The sequence below is a fragment of the Bubalus bubalis genome, chromosome 1 (genome assembly GCF_019923935.1).
Source record: "Bubalus bubalis isolate 160015118507 breed Murrah chromosome 1, NDDB_SH_1, whole genome shotgun sequence".
NCBI classification, from domain to species: Eukaryota; Metazoa; Chordata; class Mammalia; order Artiodactyla; family Bovidae; genus Bubalus; species Bubalus bubalis.
Window position 1 is genome coordinate 103,890,256 of NC_059157.1, and position 20,798 is coordinate 103,911,053.

Below are 20,798 nucleotides of genomic sequence, written 5' to 3' on the forward strand. Positions count from 1 at the left end.
TTGAGAATCCCTTGGACTGCAAGGAGATCCAACCAGTCCATCCTAAAGGAGATTCAGTCCTGGGTGTTAATTGGAGGGACTGATGTTGACGGTGAAACTCCAATACTTTGGCCACCTGATACAAACAGCTGACTCTTTGGAAAAGACCCTGATGCTGGGAAAGATTGAGGGCAGGAGGAGAAGGGGATGACAGAGGATGAGATGGTTGGATGGCATCACTGACTCAATGGACCTGAGTTTGGGTAAACTCTGGGAGTTGGTGATGGACAGGGAGGCCTGGCATGCTGCGGTCCATGGGTTTGCAAAGAGTTGGACACCACTGAGTGACTGAACTGACTGAACGTTGTGACCTGGCTATGAGTGCCAGGCCATCTCCTGGCTGTCAGGGCTGCTTTAATTCAATCTGAAGAGAACTTCCACAAAGCCAGGAAGAGAGTCCTTATCATAAACTGAATTCAGTGGGACCTTGGCCTTGGACTTTTAGCCTTCAGAACTGTGAGAAGATACATTTCTGTTGTTTAAAACACTCAGTGTGGGCTATATTGTTATGGCAGCCTAAGCTAATATAGTACTGTTACTGTCTCTGTGTATCAAATAAGGACATACGTAAGAAAAGATTAGATGAGCTGCTAATATATGGTGGAGCCAAAATTTGAACCCAGACAATTTTTACTTCAGGGCTGGCCATTTGTTCTGCCTGGCCAATGGAATCATTTACTCATACCCTTTGTTCATTTTACCTATGAAAGATCTTATTTTTTACATTACTTTTATTGAATATGGATTAGATAGAATAATTGTGAGGCAGGAGGTAGATCCCCCCTGCCACCAGAGTAGATTCTCCAAGACAAAAATAACAGGACAATTGAGGGAGGAGGCTGAGCCCTGGCCAGATAGAAGACAAGAAACCATATATTTTTCATTCTTGAAGTCAGGAGACTTCCCCAACCACATAGGCATAGAAAGACTTCTTGGAAGTCAAAAAGGGAGTGATGCTAAGTGATACTAATTTCCCATAAGCCTCTTCGGTAGACTCTATCTTGGCTAAGAGAGGCATGTGAACATATGGGAGGACACTGATATATACCAAATATGGACTCTGAACCAGGCAAATCAAAATGATTGGGCAGGGACTTCCCTGGTGGGCTAGTGGTTAAGAATCCACCTTCCAATGCAGGGGACATGGGTTCAATCCCTGATCAGGGAATTAAGATCCCACGTGCTGTGGGGCACTAAGCCCATGCACCGTAACTAGAGAGCCCATAGGCTACAACTACTGAGCCCATGCACTTTGGATCCCACCACAACAAAGATCCTGCATGCTGCAACTAAGACCCAACACAGGCAAATAAATACATTTATAAAAAGAAAAAAGATTGGCCAAAGGAAACCTGAAAGAAATGCCCATAGAAGTGATTCAAACTACCATGAGAGTGCAACTCTCCAAGCCCACCCATGTGTCTATCCTCACGTACTGTACTCTTTTCCTTCTAATTAACACTTGACTTGTTTCGCTACTTTCCGTCTTTATGGGGATTCTTCTTTTGCAAGGCTGAAGACCCAGGACCATGTTACTGACCACTAGTCTAGTGGTTAGGATTCAGTGTTCTCACCACGGCGGCCAGACTACAACCTCTGGCCAGGAACCCAAGCCCCGTTTCAAGGAGTTGCATGCTGAGGCCACTGAAGATCAATTACATAATAGAATACACACCCCCCCCACACACATATATATGTGTAAGGTAACCAGAATGACTATGCAACAAACATTTTTGTATCTCTGCCAGTCTGAAGCTCCCTATGCACTTCCCTGATTCTAACTCCTCTCAAAGGGAAACTATTTCTCACTTTTTGCTTCTTTTTAGAGTTTTATTATATTTGTGTCCTTTAACTGTATTTACAGAGTACTGTTTGGTTTTAGATGTTTTGAAATGTTATCAACTGAATCTTACCGTATTTTTCTGACTCACTTCTTTAACTCAATATTTATGTTCTTGAGATTCATCCATGTTGTGTGTCTTAATGTTTAATAAATTTCTATTCACATAAGGATACCAAGCTTTTAGCTTTTAAAAAACATGTTATTTTTTTACCTTTGGAATTTTACATTTTAATGGACTCAGTTGATCTTTCTCTTATGATATCTTCTATATTATTTATTAAATCTTGCTAATCTTTACCTTTGCAGAAATTTGATATTCACTTCTCTTTTCTTATACATTTCATTTTTTAAAAAACAATACCATCCACTGTAAATTGGGTCTAAAACCTAAATAGTGATTCGTTTAGCACAACGTCATTCCTTTGTCAGGTGATTTTCATCTTTTCAGCCTTTGCAAGTAGTTTAAACTATTTAGTGGGGGCATCACTGTGAGGGGTTTCAGGACGAGAGCAGGGTGGGGACAATGAAGGATGCAGTGACTGCCATGGCTGGCCAAGGGGTGTTAGGGAGGGATGGACGAGGAGGGGTCTGTGCAGAGGACAGATTGACAGGTTTAATATTGCACATATTACATATAGGAGGTACGGCAACTAATTGTAACATGATTTGGGACTAGATTCTTTTGCTATAAAGGACATTATTGGGACAATCGGTAGAATTTTAATGGCATGTGAGAATTAGAAGGTGGTAATACCGTGTTAATTTCTCAATTTTGTTGGTCACATTGGGACTGTTTAGGAGACTGTCCTTGTACATAAAATATTCACCAAAGTATTCTGAGTTGATAGTTGACTCTCAAATGGTTTGGGACAAGGTTATTGTAACATATTTGCAACTTTTATGTGAAATTATTTCAAAATTTAGAAAAAATTAAATAGTTAAAAAATACTTTGTATACTGATCACATTCAGCATACCATTAAAGTACCATTAAAAATACTGACACTACTAAACTCTCTCAATCCAAAGAAGAATTCTTGGTGTGGCTTCTAGTTCAAAGAATAGGCAGTCATTTTTTCTTCAGCCTGTTCTTGTATATAGCACTGAAGGAAAACACAGCTTATGCACAGTTTTGCAGGATAAGGATCAGGACCTATTCTGTCTTGATTATCTTATTAAGTAATTTGTCCTTTAGCATGTACAAAAGTGAAAAGTGAAAGTGTTAGTCACTCAGTCATGTCCAACTCTTTATGACCCCATGGACTGTAGCCCGCCAGGCTTCTCTGTCCATGGGATTTTTCAGGCAAGAAAACTGGAGTGGGTTGCCATTTCCTTCTCCAGGGAATCTTCCTGACCCAGGGATTGAACCTGGTCTCCTGCATTGCAGACAGATTCCTTACCATCTGAGCCACCAAGGAAGCCCCTTAGCATGTATGCTATGCTAAGTCACTTCAGTTGTGTCCGACTCTGTGCGACCCCATAGACGGCAGCCCACCAGGCTCCCCCGTCCCTGGGATTCTCCAGGCAAGAACACTGGAGTGGCTTGCCATTTCCTTCTCCAATGCATGAAAATGAAAAGTGAAAGTGAAGTTGCTCAGTCGTGTCCGACTCTTAGCGACCCCATGGATTGCAGCCTAACAGGCTCCTCCATCCATGGGGTTTTCCAGGCAAGAGTACTGGAGTGGGGTGCCATTGCCTTAGTTTAAAAATACACTCAGCACCTGACATCTGACTTTTTGTGGAAAAATAAGTCAACCTCCTCAACTTTATATTATGATTATTTCCAAAGGTACAGAAAAAGACTCACTGAACAGTGGTATACTTGTCACATTGATGTTGTTACCATTTTGCTATTTTGCTATCTATCTATTGTCTCAGTCTACCTGAGTTGCTATAACAAAATACCATGGACTGTGCGGCTTAAACAACAAACATTTATTTCTCAGGGTTGTGGAGTCCGGGAAGCTTAAGCTCAAGACAACAGCAGATTCTGTGTCTGATGAGAGCCCACATCCTGCTCACAGACTGCCCTCTTCTCCCTGCATCTTCACATGGTGAAAGGGGATTAGGTGTCAGTTCATGAATTTGAGGGGACACATCCACTGTCTGGCATCTACCTTTTTTGAAGCATTTGAAATCATGACACTTCCCTCCGAAATTCTTGAGCACAAATTTTCAATTAATAAAGATATTTTCCAACATAACCAAAAGTATTATCCATAAATAAATATCAATAAATTTATCTGCATCATTCATTATTTTGTAACACTAGCTCTAATAAACATTTCATATTCAGTATTTCTCAATTGTTCTAGAGTTCTAGAAATGTCATTTATAGCTTTTTTGGAACTAGGATCTGCAACAGTCAATAGCTTTTTATCAATAACTGCTATCGAAGATTTGAAGGAACAAGCCCTTGCCATGCAATTCCCTTTTTCGCACTCTGGAGCATGGTATGTATGGTGAGAAGTTGAGTGGAGGCTTTGGGAGAAGTGACTTGTGCTAGAAGCCATGTCATAGTAGGCACAGGCATTTGAGGTTGAGAGCTAGGTATGGACAGGGACTCGTCCTGATTCCTAGTAAATACAGGCATGCTTAGTTGCTCAGTCCTCTTTGTGACCCCATGGACTGTAGCCCACCAGGCTGCTCTATGCATGGGATTTCCCATTTAAGAATACTGGAGTGGGTTGCCATTTCCTACTCCAGGGGATCTTCCCAACCCAGGGATCACATCCGGGTTTCCTGCTTGGTAGGTGGATTCTTTACCACTGTAACCTGGAAAGCAATAAATAAACCATTCAAACATCAAAAAAAGTTACATCTCCTCTTTAGTACAGCCACCAACATCCGGCTTTAATTATCCTTGAGGTTGCCACCAACAGTGACCCTGGGAGAGGGTCCAAAACACTGCATTCATTTCCAGAACTAGGATGCTTCTGAAGGCTTTCTCATGGAATAAAGTGTTCAGTGTCACAAAACGGTGAGTTGTCCTGACACACTTGAGTTGCAATGACTCACAGATGACAGTGAGTCCATACTGTGAAGTAAGGTAGTGACACGCAGCAACGGACAGTCCAGTGTTCTGGACCTCGCATGGATTTGCCTCCAAAGAAACAGCTTCTCCAGATCCAGTTCCCGTGAGCGCGTGGCCACCAAAAACCTTTCTGCGTTAAGCCTTGATTCTCATACACGAGTTGGTAAACCAGTTTGGAAGAGGTCATCTCTCTCAAGCCAACTAGAATCTTCTTCCAAATGTCTCTGACAAGTCCCCACGGGGCACCTGTCAATACACTTTGAAGTCCTCTTGGGTATTTTTATGGAAGAGAAACCACAGCTATGGTGTTTCTCAGCCACGCTTGGCAAAGTTTACGCCGCCGTCACGCTCAAGACACCCAAAGGTTGACTCAGCCTGCTGCCTAACAACAGTACATCCTAAGGGACGGGAGTGGGGGTGGAGGCTGGGAGTCCTGAGCGGCCCCCAGAGGGCGCCAGACGCCCCGAGGACACCCAAGGTGCCTCTCGGAGAGCTGGCGTCCGAGACTCCCGGGGCCGGGATCCCAGAGCGCGCGGCGGGAGAGGGCGTGGGGCGCGCGCCTGGCCGCCCCAACCCCGCGGGGCGCGCGTGCGCGGTACTCGGCGGCGGAGGGATCCGCGATGGAAGGCGTCCTGACTGTCTGCCAGGTAAGCGGCGCTGTTCTGGGACGAGTTCCCAAGCGAGTGCTTTACCTGGCAGTTCTCTTCGCGAAGGTTGTTAAAAACCTCTCAGATTGTGAAAATTATTTCCTCTTTTCCCCTTTCTTTTTCTTGTTGCTCATTGGAGTAATTTGCAAAGTTGTTACCGAGGAAACGGTTTCCTGTGCTTCCCGGAGCCTTTCCCTCTGGGAGATGGGCGAGGTCTGCTTTTCTAGGGGAGAAGACTGGCTTCTCGGGGGCGTGGAGTGTGGCATTGGGTCCTGAAATGTCCTAATCCAAACCTCAGGCCCCGCTGTCGTGATTCTGATCCCGTATCAGGATGATCCAGCCTCACGACGTTCCCTTAACTCTCAGCTCTTGATTAAAGGGCTCAGAACTCTGCTGCTGCTGCTGCTGCGTCGCTTCAGTCGTGTCCGACTCTGTGCGACCCCATAGACGGCAGCCCACCAGGCTCCGCCGTCCCTGGGATTCTCCAGGCAAGAACACTGGAGTGGGTTGCCATTTCCTTCTCCAATGCATGAAAGTAAAAAGTGAAAGTGAAGTCGCTCAGTCGTGTCCGACTTTTCGCGACCCCATGGACTGCGGCCTACCAGACTCCTCCGTCCATGGGATTTTCCAGGCAAGAGTACTGGAGTGGGGTGCCATTGCCTTCTCCAGCTCAGAACTCTAGATAGTTTAAATCACGGTATGGTGTGAACCACGTTTTAGGTTTCAACTATCTTGGTTATTTGTTTACTACCTTATCTGATTAACGGAAGGACTTGCTGATTAATCTTAAGGGTGAAAGCCCACTTTTGTTGCAGGAGTACTTGCATTTCTGAACACTGTCCTCATTGCTTTTACACTGGTTGTGTGTATGTATGTATTTTACTTTAAGATAATCACAGAGCAATACCTTTTAATCGAGAGCATTTTACAGTTTACAAAACGGTAGAGGCATTCAAATAATTGTTGGATGAACAAATGAGTGGACTTGGTATTTCAACTGATTCTCAGAACCTTACGGTGAAATAGACCAGGTAAGATATTCATGAGCCCAAGCAGTCATTCTGGAGAAGGCGATTGGCACCCCACTCCAGTACTCTTGCCTGGAAAATCCCATGGGCAGAGGAGCCTGGTAGGCTGCAGTCAATGGGGTCGCTAAGAGTCGGACACGACTGAACGACTTCACTTTCACTTTTCACTTTCATGCATTGGAGAAGGAAATGGCAACCCACTCCAGTGTTCTTGCCTGGAGAATCCCAGGGATGGCAGAGCCTGGTGGGCTGCTGTCTATGGGGTCGCAGAGTCAGACACGACTGAAGAGACTTAGCAGTAGCAGAAGCAGTCATTCATTAAACTATGTTCCAGGTACTGCGTGTTTGACATAAATGGTGAGCAACACAGACATGATCCCTGTTCTCAATGAGCTTATTGTCTAGACTACAGAGAGTTGTTGCCCCGACTGTAGAGTGGAGAAAGCAGATTTAGAGAAGTTAGGTGAAAGTGAAAGTGTTAGTCGCTCAGTCGTGTCCGACTCTTTGCGATCCCACGGACTGTAGCCGGCCAGGCTCCTCTGTCCATGGGATTTCACAGGCAAGAATACTGGAGTGGGTTGCAGTTTCTTACTCCAAGGGATCCTCCCGACCCAGGGATCAAACCGGGGTCTCCTGCATTGCAGGCAGTTTCTTTACCATCTGAACCACCAAGGAAGCTTAGAGAGGTTAACTGACTGCCAATGACCTCGCAGCTGATACCTAAGATTCTATTGTGGCCACTTGGTAAAGCCAGAATGGACTCTTACTCAACATTTGATTTGGAGATGGAAACTGATGAGCACACACACACACACACACACACACACACACACACACACCCGACACACACACCCCATGAAGAGGTTTATTACTTATATATAAAGGCTTATTACTTAGTGAAGGACATAGTTCATAGCAAAAAGGGAAGAACAGGACAGTCTTCTTAAGCAGATCCAAGGTGACTTGGAAGGACAAGGGAATGAGGCTGGCTCTGGGCTTTTGTGGCAGTTAGGGGGTGGGGTCAAGGGTTCCTGCCTGTGCACAGATTGTTGCTTTGTTTGACTCTGGCATCCACACCAAAAGAAAGGGCACCCAGACTTTTTTTTTTACCAACTTGTGCATTTGAGAGACAGGGAGGAAGAAGGAGGGGTGAGGTTTAAAACTGTCTTCAGGCAAACATGAAAAGATTGAATGAGACTCATTATAATTTACACTTGATATCTGACTGATGACTGAAATGTACCATTTTTCACTTAGTTGAATTTTGAACTTAAGTAAGCCATCCTGGCTCTTGTATGAGGCCTAGAGACTGAAGTCAGTAAGGAAAATAAAAGTGCCATTGAATACCTTGTTCAGGAGTCCAGTGATGTGTATTTTGAGGAATAAAATGAGTACCTTGGCCACTGTTAGGAATGTCTGGAACTCTTGATGGGGATAAAGAGTGTTCTGGCGAGGCCTTTTATTGTGGCTTTAGTATATGTATCGACACTTGTGACCTTGATTTATATTTTGAGTATCTGAAAACAAGAGAGTTCCAGAGTTCTTTATTCCAAATGGTGCCACTGTTAGGCATGGCCCAAGAGTCTGTAAAAATGTGCAGATAAAGCCAGTTGTTGGCTGGAGTATTCAGGGTTAAGATAACTGTGGGCAGTTCAGTCAGTTTTGCTGACCTCTGGGTCCTTTCCTGCATCAGGGACATCCTGGGTAAAGGATGAAAAGCGGTGGTCTCCAGTGAGCTCCAGCATGTGGAGGGGTATTGATGCTGTCCACCAAACAGCAGGTTTGTCCATCAGACTAACAATAGGAGTTTAAAGTGTTGAGTGCCTGCTGCTTTTCACTCAGTTAAATCCAAATTGGTCTCCAGGTATTCAAAGGGTGTGAGAGAGGGGTGACCTCTTCTTGTCCCATGACAAATGACAAAGGAGTGAGAACAGGGGAGGCCATGCCTGCCAGTAGGTGGGTTATGTTGGAAGGCCCAGATTTGATTCTGTCCTGCAACAAGGAGACCAACACGGTGGCTGTGCTGAGCTTGCGAGGTCCTGCTGCCGGGAGGGCAGCTGGGTGTGGAGGGTAGGTTCAGAGCTTAAGAGCCTTTGCTTCTAGGGGCATCCAGTGTGCTGTCAGTCATTGCTGTTCAAATGACATATTGTGTCGGGGTAAGGAGATAGTTTGTTGCATTAGAAGCCTGTGGACAACTTAGAGGCATCATGAGTGGTTCAGAGACTCCGGGAGTCATGAAGAGAGGCTGCTAAAGTATCTACAGTGAAGGATTCTTTGTGTGTCTGTGTATGTGCTTGTGTGTGTGTTTGGGGGTGGTTTGGGGGAGGAAGTAGCACTACTGGGAGTGTCTGTTATATTATAATTTTGACAACTTTCAGAATCTTTTTTGAGAGGGAGCCCTGTTCAGGGTGGACTGACCTGCAAGTAACAGCATAAACAGGCTTAAGTAGAATTTGTGGACAGCTAATACATCACCTCCAGAATCCAAAAGGACCTAAAAGATGTTGGATTTGTGTTTTTTTTTTAAAATTTAACTTATTTTCTTCATGTATACTTGATTTACAGTGTTGTATTAATTTCTGCTGTACAGCAAAGTGATTCAGTTACATTTTTTATACTCTTTTCCATTATGATTTATCACAGGATATTTAATATAGTTCCCTGTTGGACTTGTTTTAATGTTGTTTCTTGGCATTATCAGGGATGGAGTTGCCCTTGGTTTACCAAATAGTTTTCAGGAATTTAACCAAAGTAGCAGGCCTTATACTATGTGTGGAGCAATGACCCATCTTCTTTTCATGAGTATTTGTATGTCCTGAAGGAGTGTGTCAAAAGAATGACCTTAGAGGAGAATGTAACATCAATCCTGTGCTCTGGAAGAGACTTGGATACAGTTACCTGTAAAGGCTGTATGGAGTGGCAAGGCTTTTGAGATACCCTGTGTGTAGCCAGGTAGAGGTATATCGTGACCCCCTGGAGGTGAAGGCAAACTGTGACCAAGAGGTCACTGAACAGAACATGTTTATCAAACTTACAGCATCAGAATATTTATCAGTTTCTGATTGGATGGTGTCAGTAATTTTAATAGTATTGGATAGAGGGACCTTCATGGGTAGGACTATAGCATCAGAGATACACTCATCAACTGTGAGGCACTATTCTTCATTCCATCTTTACCAGGCCACACTGGGCTGCTAAGTACAGAAACAATAAGGATAATTCCTCTTTCAGTAATTGGGTCTTATATAATAAATCTCAATCTTTGAAGGCCTTGTTTTATTTTACATTGAGCTATGTTAACTGTTTTAACTAGAGTTGAGGGTAGTCCAGATGGTCTCACCTTTATAAAAGCCATTTTGCAAGCTCCTAAGACTTGATTTAGATTTATTACTCATTGGATCAGAGCATCCTTTGCTACTGCATGATATTTTAGGACAATGTGTTCTGTGATCAGGGAGAATTTAGGCAAGGTAGTTCTGGTAGTTAAGGTGAGACATACATATTTGTTGCCCATTTTATGTTGAGTATTTCCCTAAGATTATAGAGAGTAGCTTGTTTAGATTTAGTTCTTTAACTCTTCAGGAATAACTGTAGTTTGAGCCCAGTATTGACTAAAGCCATGAAGATTTGCCACTCAGTGCATTTTAGCAGGTATGAAGTTCATTCAAAACCTATGCTGTAAATCCCACTCATGGGCATATATTTGGAGAAAACTCTAATTCGAAAAGATACATGCACCCCAGTGTTCATGGCAGCACTGTTTACAACAGCCAAGACACGGAAACATCCTAAATGTCCAGATAAATGGATAAGGAAGAAGTGGTACATGTATACAATGTACTACTCAGACATGGAAAAGAATGAAATAATGCCATTTGCAGCAACATGGATGTACCTAGAGATCATCATATTAAATTAAATCAGACAGAAAAAGACAAAAATCATACAATGTCCCTTATATGTGAAATCTAAAAGAAAAAAAATGAATTTATTTACAAAACAGAAATAGACTCACAGAAATAGAAAACGATCTTATGGTTATCAAAGGGGAGAGCAGGGTGGGGATGTAGGAAGAGATAAATTAGAAGGTTGGGATTAACATATGCATGCTGCTATATATAAAATTGATAAACAAAAAGGATCTACAGTATAGCACAACGGACTTTTATTCAGTATTTTATAATAGCCAATAATGGAAAGGAATCTGAAAAAGAATATAGATATATAACTGAATCATTTTGCCTTATACCTGAAACTCACACAATAATGCAAATTAACTATGTTTCAATAAAAAATAGTTGTATATATTTAAAAACTCTATGCTGTAGAATTTTATTGTAGAAATTATTTTAATACGTTTTGGATTTCCAACTAAGTCAAATTGTGGACTTCTGTTTCAATTATTTTGTGTACTTGTTACTTCTTCCTGTATACATCTGTGTTTCTCTCTTTCTCTCTCTTTTTTGGTGGTTAGTGAATGTACTTTGGGTAGAGGGGGTCCTCTCTATTTATATTTATAAATTTCTTTCTCCAGAGAACCTCAAATCAGTATCACCAGGGTTTGGGGCTTCACCCATGGCAGTGTTTACTTCATAGAACTTAGGAAACTCAAGCTTAAGTTTATTATTTTTTAAGTCAGAGCTCATTTAAAAAAAAAATAGGAGTATAATTGCTTTACAATGTTGTATTAGTTTTGCTAGTTTCTGCTGTACAACAGGGTGAATCAGCTATATGTACACATGTATCCACTCTCTCTTCTGCCTCCCTCCCACCCATGTAAGTTGAGTTTGAATTACCCTTTGCTGTGCTATGTGGGTTCTGTGGGTGCTTTTCCCTGTAACCCTGAGGATCAGCATTTTTGTTCAAAGAGGCATAGGTTGTGGCTGCAGTAGTGGCAGTGCTATCTAAGAGTCCTGGTGAGCTTTGTGCTCTTATAACAGATGCCACTTCACCTCCCTTTTCTCTCTTTTTTTAGCTCCATGGTGACTGCTTTCATGAGTGGCCACCTCATGGGCCCATATCTTGCACTGGATATAATCTTTTCCCTAAGCCCTGAGGTGGTGCTGGTGGTGGTCAAGAATCTGTCTGCCAATGCAGGAGATGCAGGAGACACCGGTTCAATCCCTGAGTTGGGAAGATACCCTGGAGTTGGAAATGACAATCCATTCCAGTATTCTCGCCTGGAAATTCCCATGGACAGAGGAGCCTGGCAGTCTACAGTCCATGGGGTCGCAAAAGAGTAGGACATGAGTAGCGTGTGCGCATAGCACTCTATACATTGAGGGTAGTGCCTGATTGAGATACCGCATTCATTTATTTCTTTCATTGTTTGTATAAATCAGAGTTAATTTACCAGTTTCCTTACCAATGGGCAGTAAGGTTGTTTCCACTTTCTTTGTATTAGAAACATTGTTGACCTCATGTGCACATTAAATTGCTGAATTGTAGTACATCTATACCCATTTCAAACCAATTGCATTGCAAATTATTCTCCAAAGAGGTTGAACCAATGGTTACTTTCATTACATTGTATTTATTATTATTATTATTTTTACTGTCTAATTGTTACCGTAGCTGACTGAACTTCTGGAGGCTAAGGACTTTGTGTTTTACTCATTTTTGAGTCTCCAGTAGAAACTAAATTACCTAATAAATAGTAGTAGTTGGAAAATATATGATGTGTGTATGAATATATGAACTGGAGAAGCAAAAACATATTAATTACTGTTTTCTAAAATCATAAATATTGTCCTTTTCACAATAATTTGTGTATTTTGGGCATTTACTGTTTTCTTTTTAAAATGAGCATTTCTCAGTACGTAATTTAAATTGTTTGATACTTATTTCCAGGTAGGAAACGAAAGGAATTCAAGCTTTGCCGCTGAGTTAAGGAAGAATTAGAGGAAAATCCTACTCCACTTGTGGATGAGAGGGATATAGTGTCAGCTAAAAAACAGGGCCAAATATATATAATTGGAGTGGTGACTGGAGCTTTTGGGTAATTTATTTTCTTTCTTATATCTTAATTTTAACATTAAATGCAAGATTTCTTTATAGTATTTATAATATTTTCTTATTAGCGTCTACATTTTAGATATTTAAGTTTTAATCTAGAGCCCCAAAGACATTTTTGATTATACTCTGCTTTGCCACTAGAAGGCACTGTTGTCTGGTTTGATGGAGTTGGAACCGCCTGCTTCAGTTTCCCTGGGAGAAATCTGCACCACAGAAATGGATTCCACTTACATTGTTGCTCCTTATATTGGCAAGAGACTAATATTACACAGAAACTATAGTTCTCAGTGTTACTGAGAAGCCAGCTATTTTACATAAATTTGATTGAAAGAATTGGTTCCTGACCCTAAAAGGAAGTTTAACAATGTTTGGCCTGTAGTGTATAATGATTTTAAGATAGGTTTTAAAACTGGAAGTTTCATATTCTGTTTGCACTGTGCTCACCTGGTTGCATATCCTGGATATGCTTCAGGTTTCCCTACTGTAAAATGAGATTCCTGCTTCTTGATTAGGAGCGCAGTCTTTGTAAGAACAACATTTCTGTTACCATGTGAATGCTTGCAGTTATTGTTTTAACGGACTCATGCTAAATCCTATGACAGTTATGAGCCATTTGATACAATCTGGTGTAATGCCACTGTAAGTGAAATTTATATACGATTCTAAGGCATATATAGTTCCAATAGTAGTTCATTAAGAAAGCTCATCTCTTGATCAGGCATACTTGGGAACAGAATTTCTCAAAATTTTAGAGTAGTCTAAAAAAGACATTAATAGGTATAAGGATCAGTTTAAGCACCATCATTCTGTTTATAATTAGCAGCTCATTTATTGAATGCTGTTGAATCTTAACATTAATAACACATTCTTCCTTCCTATTGGAAAACTTAAGATTTTTTGAACCATATCCCTAAGGAAAATATTTGGTTGCTAAGAAATATACAAATAAGTGCACATCCTAAAAAAATATGTCCTCTATGTTGATTACGTTGTTTTGATCACATTTTGAGAAAGTTTGACTGTTGTAGTATTTTTTCCTTTCTGCATTGGGTTTTATAGTTTACGTTATTGTTTGGAAAGCCTTTATAACTCCAAGGGCTAAATAGTTACCATGACAGACCTAAAGCATCAAAAAGGGTAAAGCAAGAAAAGAAAAAAGCAAATGAATGAGAGGATTTAGAAATAGAAGGAAAGAGAAAAATAGAGCTTTGTTCTGAGCTTTACTACTCGTTAGTATATTGACCCAGCAGACTTGGCAACACTTGATTAGAAATGCAGAGTCATGGGCCCAACCTTGCACTTACTGGAACAGAATTGACATTTTCACAAGATTTCCAGGTAATTTGTTTGTACATTCAAGTTTTAGAAGCACTGATTTAGTGCTGAATGTCCACTTCGGCCAATTTAAGTCTCTATGATGATTGTGAACACTTTACTTTGAGGAATTTTTATATGAATTCACATGAAATAGATTTAGAGACAGATATAACATCTCAGAAATTTTACTGACCTTTCCAAAGGTCACTTTCCAGAAACCAGAACCATCATAAGAAGCAAACAGAATTCCAGCTGAGCTATTTAAAATCCTAAAAGATGATGCTGTTAAAGTGCTGCACTCAGTATGTCTGCAGATTTGGAAAACTCAGCAGTGGCCACAGGACTGGAAAAGATAAGTTTTGATTCCAATCCCAAAGAAGGGCAATGCCAAAGAATGTTTAAACTACCATACAAATGTACTCAGTTCACATGTTAGCAAGGTTATACATAAAATTCTTCAAGCTAGGCTTCAGTGGTATGTCTACTGAGAACTTCCAGATATACAAGCTGGGTTTCAAAGAGGCAGAAGAACCAGAGATCAAATTGCCAACATTCATTGGATCATAGACAAATCAAGGGCATTCCAGAAAAATATCTACTTCTGCTTCATTGACAATGCTAAAGCCTTTGACTGTGTGCATCACAATAAACTGTGGAAAATTTGATCACCTTACCTGTCTCCTGAGAAACCTGTATGCAGGTCAAGAAGCAACAGTTAGAACTGGACATGAAACAGTGGACTGGTTCAAAATTGGGACAGGAGTAAGACAAGGCTGTATATTGTCACCTTGCTTATTTAACTTCTATGCCAAGTACATCATATGAAATGCCAGGCTGGAGGAATCACAAGCTGGAATCAAGATTGATGGGAGTTACATCAACAACCTCAGATGATACAACTCTAATGCCAAGAGAGGTAAGAGAAACTAAAGAGCCTCTTGATGAAGGTGAAAGAATAGAGTGGAAAAGCTGGCTTAAAACTGAACTTTCTAACTATGACAGACCTAGACAGTGTATTAAAAAGCAGAGACATCACTTTGCTGATGAAGATCCATATAGTCAGAATTAAAGTTTTTCCAGTCATGTATGGATGTGAGGGTGGACCAAAAGAAGGCGCCAAAAAATTGATGCTTTTGAACTGTGGTTCTGGAGAAGACTATTGAGAGAGTCCCCTGGACAGCATGGAGATCAAACCAGTCAATTCTAGAGGAAATCAACCCTGAATATTCATTGAAAGGACTGATAGTGAAGCTGAAGCTCCAATACTTTGGCCACCTGATATGAAGAGCCGACTCATTGGAAAAGACCCTGATGCTGGGAAAGACTGAAGACAAAAGGAGAAGGGGATGGCAGAGGATGAGATGGCTAGATAGCATTACTGACTCAATGGACATGAATTTGAAGAAACTCCAGGAGATAGTAGAGGATGGCGGAGCCTAATGTGCTACAGTCCATGGTCACAAAGAGTCGGACACAACTTAGTGACTAAACAATGACAAATGACATCTCAGAAGTTTTACTGACCTTTCCAAAGGTCACCTATCCAGAAACCAGAACTGTCAACAACTTAGAAGCAAATAGAAACAAAAAAGAACCTGAATACCTAAATGAGAGTTCACACTGATGGATCTTGTAAGAGGAGAGTCCCTAAGCCTTCATATGGGATTTCTTTATTATTGATTTTTCTTTATAAGCCTAAATAAGAAGATTCCTGTTGGGTAGTTGAATAGATTATTTGAGACCTGAATTATTTGGCGATAACATATGGTCAGTAGCAAGAGATGACAGGAGCCACTCAAGGAGTTTAGGAACCTGAGCCTCTCAATGTGACAGCCAAAGGTCTGTGCAGATCATTGACTCTAATATAGCACTGTAACTGTTCAAAATGAAGGTTAAGACGTCTGGAAAATAAATAGTACATTTTTTCCCCTCTGCCATTTTAAATCCATATGCTTCCACCACTCACTTCATGTTGCCATTTCATGTTCTCCTGGCAATAAAGTAGGGGTTGAATTGAAATGTGAAACCATTGGGTGGTGCTTTGGGTGGCGTGGGGGTGGGGACTCTGAAGAGCTCCAGTCCTTTATGTCTCAGTGCAGAAAGAATTCAGTGAGAGGCAAAGTGAGAGATAAGAAGTGATTTATTAGACTAGGAACACTTGTGAAGCTTATAGGCAGGCGGGCGAGAGGGTGCCACCTCGAGAACTTACTGGGCTACAGTTTTATAGAGGAAAAGTGGGGAGGGGGAAAAGACCTTCTTTGTCATTCTTGAATGGACGTCATACTTCCATCATCAGCTTCTCCTCCAGGTTGGGCAGGGGAGTTTTTCTGTCCCTACATGGTAAAGCTAGGTCAACAAATTATTGTTTCCTAGTAGTATGTGTGCTGAGAGCATGTCTTGACTTACTGAGCTCACTGAGCAGGATGTGGGTCTCATGCTGTCATAGTTTTATTGTTTGGGGCTTGTCTCATGCTTCCATTGCATTGTCTTGTTGCCAAACAAGCCTGCTTGGTTTTGTGGTTAAGCAGACCTACTTTCCTGGGTAATCATTAACTTAAAGGGTCTCCCATGTTTTTCCTACTTACAATCCCCTAGTAGGATTAATGTTTTAATCACCTACTTTGTCCCTTTACTCTGTCCCTATCAGAATGAGTGCAGTAAGATGTCGAGGTTCACTGAGGGATCCAGAATTAACACAAGGAAGACCAAGAGCGTAACAGGAAAATATTCATGAGGCACATGACCTGGTAGTTAGCAAAGAATTAGAAGAGTGTCTGAGCTTCCTCAGTGGCTCAGTTGTAAAGAATCTGCCTGCAGTACAGGAGACTCAGGAGACACAGGTTCAACCCCTGGGTCAGGAAGATCCCCTGGAGAAGGGAACAGCAACCCACTCCAGAATTCCTGCCTGGAGAATCCCGTGGAAAGAGGAGCCTGGCGGGCTACAGTCCATGGCGTTGCAAAGAGTCAGACATGACTGAAGTGACTGAGCGCGAGCACAGAACTCTTTCACCAGAACATCTGAGGAATCTAGATTTGGGCCTTTTCACTTTGGGAAAGTTTCTACAAAAGAAGATTGTTCGCTCTATAAAGTTTTGGTAGGTAGAGAGTTAAGCCCCAGGAATCTGAAACATTCACTCATGTGGAATACCTCGTGTATTCTGGCTTGACTACCTGTGTTGATCTAACTGTACTGAATTTATGTTTAATTTTACCTTATTGAAAAAAATTGGGGGGGGGTGGTTTGGGGCAAGCTACAGCATGTGGTTTCTTAGTTTCCCAACCAGGGATCAAACCTGTGCCCCCTGCAGTGGAAACTTGGCGTGCTAACTGCAGTGAGTTTAGAGAGTAACGTGATACAATTGAACAGATTGGAGATCAGGAAGAAAACACCTCAGGTAGAGTGTGTGCTCTGCCCCTAGTGATCTCACTGTGTAGTGCTCTTGACTATGTTGCTTAACCTGTTTGGCCTCAGGTGCTTCACTTGTAAAATTAGACATTGGGCCATAGCATTGCAGCTATGTCTTCAATCACGAAAGAGTATGTGTTGAATCACGGAAGAGGGTTATGGCTAGCAAGCGCTCATAATTTACAGTCCTGAAAGAAAGTATGTTACATGGGGAACACCTTCCCTTAACATTGTCCCAGTGGTAAAAAGACTGAAAAGTTCTAGATAAGGAGACATAGTATTTGTCATATTGGAAAATTGTCTTGCTGCTTCCCCACACCAAAAGAAAAAAAATGGTGAAAACAAGAGGATACACTAAAGTGAACCAAAGTTTATTGTCTCCCCTTCCCCAACCCCAGGTTGATTTCTTTTAGGCCCTATCTATCTGTTCTTATGCTACTTAACAATCTGGCTATTAAGTGTCTTTCTGATAATAGGACTTTAAATCACCACAGCAATAGATACTGAAATCACCAGCTACCAATTTTTGATTTCCATCTTACAAACATAGGAATCTTGTTTTATTTGTTTAATTTTTTTTATTTTAAAATGAAAGTATTTAATCCTAGTATGTGGGGGATGAGTTTTATCATTAATTTTTAAATCCTAATTAACAGTAAAAATTATGTGAAATGAAGAAATTAAATTTAAAATGAAGTTAATAGCAAGTAAATATTTGTGCTTTGCCCTTTAACAGGAAAAATACATAGCAAAGGGCTTCCCTGGTGGCTCAGTGGTAAAGAAGCTACCTGCAAGTGCAGCAGAGATGGTTTCGATCCCTGGTCCAGGAAGGTCTCACATGCCGCAGAGCAACAACTGTGCCCACGCGCCACAACTGTTGAGCCTGTGCTCTAGAGCCTGAGAGCCACAATTACTGAGCCCATGTGCCCTAGAACCCTTGCTCTGCAATAAGAGAAGCCGCCACAACGAGAAACCTGCACACTGCACCCAGAGAGTAGCCCTCACTCTCCACAACTAGAGAAAAGCCCACATAGCAGCGAAGACCCAGCATAGCCAAAATAAGAAATAAATGAAATTATTTTTAAAAATTCTTAGAAATATAGCCAAAGGAAAGAAAAAACCCAAGTCAAAACCCTTATTTTCTTTCCTGACTAAAGTAATGGTGTATTCCCCATGGATTAGGTCCCAGAGGAAAAGCATACAGAGCTCTGCAGCAGAAACATTTATTTAGTAAAACCTCTTAGTGATGCAGAGCTTGCAGCTATTGGGAGTAGAAAAAGAGATTTTCTGTTATGTAGGTTTATAAGATGACATCCTTTACGGGATTTTTTTTTAATACAGGTATTAATGCTTTGGGTTAAGTACTTACTATAATACTAAACAGTCTTTTGTACCTTGGTATTTCATTACTATTAAGTTTGCATTTAAAAATATTTGTCCGTGCTTGTGATGGGTCGGTTAAAGTTTTCTATTTCTTCCTGGTTCAGTTTTGGAAAGTTGTACTTTTCTAAGAATTTGTCTATTTCTTCCACGTTGTCCATTTTATTGGCATATAATTGCTGATAGTAGTCTCTTATGATCCTTTGTGTTTGTGTGTTGTCTGTTGTGATCTCTCCATTTTCATTTCTAATTTTATTGATTTGATTTTTCTCCCTTTGTGTCTTGATGAGTCTGGCTAATGGTTTGTCAATTTTATAAACAAATGGGATCTAATTAAAATTAAAAGCTTCTGCACAACAAAAGAAACTATAAGCAAGGTGAAAAGACAGCCTTCAGAATGGGAGAAAATAATAGCAAAAGAAGCAACTGACAAACAACTAATCTCAAAAATATACAAGCAACTCCTGCAGCTCAATTCCAGAAAAATAAACGACCCAGTCAAAAAACGGGCCAAAGAACTAAACAGACATTTCTCCAAAGAAGACATACAGATGGCTAACAAACACATGAAAAGATGCTCAACATCACTCATTATCAGAGAAATGCAAATCAAAACCACAATGAGGTACCATTTCACACCAGTCAGAATGGCAGCGATCCAAAAGTCTACAAGCAATAAATGCCGGAGAGGATGTGGAGAAAAGGGAACCCTCTTACACTGTTGGTGGGAATGCAAACTAGTACAGCCACTATGGAGAACAGTGTGGAGATTCCTTAAAAAACCGGAAATAGAACTGCCATATGACCCAGCAATCCCACTGCTGGGCATAAACACCGAGGAAACCAGAATTGAAAGAGACACGTGTACCCCAGTGTTCATGACAGCACTGTTTATAATAGCCAGGACATGGAAGCAACCTAGATGTCCATCAGCAGATGAATGGATAAGAAAGTGGTGGTACATATACACAATAAAATATTACTCAGCTATTAAAAAGAATACATTTGAATCAGTTCTAATGAGGTGGATGAAACTGGAGCCTATTATACAGAGTGAAGTAAGCCAGAAAGAAAAACACCAATACAGTATACTAATGCATATATATGGAATTTAGAAAGATGGTAACGACAACCCTGTATGTGAGACAGCAAAAGAGACACAGGTGTATAGGACAGTCTTTTGGACTCTGTGGTGGGGGGGGATGATTTGGGAGAATGGCATTAAAACATGTATAATATCATATAAGAAACGAATCGCCAGTCCAGGTTCGAATGAGGATACAGGAAGCTTGGGGCTGGTGCACTGGGATGACCCAGAGGGATGATATGGGGAGGGAGGTGGGAGGGGGGTTCAGGATGGGGAACACGTGTACACCCGTGGCGGATGCATGTTGATGTATGGCAAAACCAATACAATATTGTAAAGTAAAAATAATAATAATAATAAAAAAAAACCCAAATCATAAGGGACTTAGGGGGGAAAAAAGGCAAGGTGCATGTAAACCAAGCAAGGAAGTAGGAGAAAGCATGAACTTGACAATTAATTTCTTCACTTTTTACAGTGCTGTCTAAAATGGAAACATGTAGTTAAATATAAATAAACAAAGAGAAATGAAAAAAATAAAAATATTTGTCACTTGTATATGCATGCATGCTAAGCTGTTTCAGTTTTGTCTGACACTTTGAGGCCCCACGGACTATAGCCTGTCAGGCCCCTCTGTCTGTGGGACTCTCAAGGCAAGAATACTAGAGTGGGTTGCCATGCCCTCTTCCAGGGGCTCTTTCCAACCCAGGGATGAAACCTGTGTCTTTTTGTGTCCTGCATCACAGGCAGATTCTTTACCACTGAGCCACAGGGAAGCCCATGTACAAATAAATAGTATGCCTGCTGCTGCTGCTGCTGCTAAGTCGCTTCAGTCGTGTTCGACTCTGTGCGACCCCAGAGACGGCAGCCCACCAGGCTCCCCGTCCCTGGGATTCTCCAGGCAAGAAGACTGGAGTGGGTTGCCATTTCCTTCTCCAACGCATGAAAAGGAAAAGTGAAAGTGAAGTCGCTCAGTCGTGTCCGGCTCTTAGTGACCCCATGGACT

The 20,798-nt window shown here is 41.4% G+C and overlaps 1 protein-coding gene across 4 annotated transcripts in view; it reads left to right on the forward strand.

The window, feature by feature from the left end:
• The first annotated feature begins 5,397 nt into the window (after positions 1-5,397).
• GRAMD1C (GRAM domain containing 1C) overlaps positions 5,398-20,798 on the forward strand; it is a 98,633-nt gene continuing 83,232 nt past the window's right edge. The window contains exon 1 of one of the 4 annotated variants that reach the window (XM_044941970.2): positions 5,398-5,562. The gene's annotated coding sequence lies outside the window, so the exon portion shown is untranslated. Of the gene's footprint in view, positions 5,563-12,444; positions 12,589-20,798 lie in introns of those variants that run through there. The other 3 variants (XM_044941976.2, XM_045165528.1, XM_044941982.2) reach the window with 3 other exon arrangements.